Raw genomic sequence first — 631 nt, 5'->3', positions numbered from 1 at the left:
AATGTTATTCTGTGAAATTACAAAGATCATTATATGGGTTAAAGCAATCTGGCCGAATGTGGTATAATCGGCTAAGTGATCATTTGATGAAAAAGGGATATGTAAATAATTCAATATGCCCTTGTGTTTTCATTAAGAAAACAACATCCGGATGCGTAATTATTGCTGTATATGTTGATGATTTAAACATCATTGGAACGAATAATGAAATTCATGAAGTTGTGTCATACTTGAAGGAAGAATTTGAAATGAAGGATCTTGGAAAAACCAAGTATTGTCTGGGTTTACAAATTGAACAAAAAGAATGTGGAATATTTGTTCACCAGAAAAATTATACAGAAAAGATCCTTAAACGTTTTAATATGGATAAATCAAATCCTTTAAGTACTCCAATGGTTGTTAGATCATTAAACATAGAAAAGGATCCATTTCGTCCATGTGAAGATGATGAAGATATTCTTGGTCCAGAAGTACCATATTTAAGTGCTATCGGTGCCCTTATGTATCTTACAAATTGTACAAGGCCTGATATATCTTTTACCGTAAATTTATTGGCAAGATTTAGCACATATCCAACAAAGAGACCCTGGAACGGAATTAAACATATATTCCGTTATCTACGAGGAACGAC

Source organism: Primulina huaijiensis, chromosome 1, assembly GCF_012295235.1.
Source record: "Primulina huaijiensis isolate GDHJ02 chromosome 1, ASM1229523v2, whole genome shotgun sequence".
NCBI classification, from domain to species: Eukaryota; Viridiplantae; Streptophyta; class Magnoliopsida; order Lamiales; family Gesneriaceae; genus Primulina; species Primulina huaijiensis.
Note: the sequence above shows the minus strand (reverse complement) of the source record.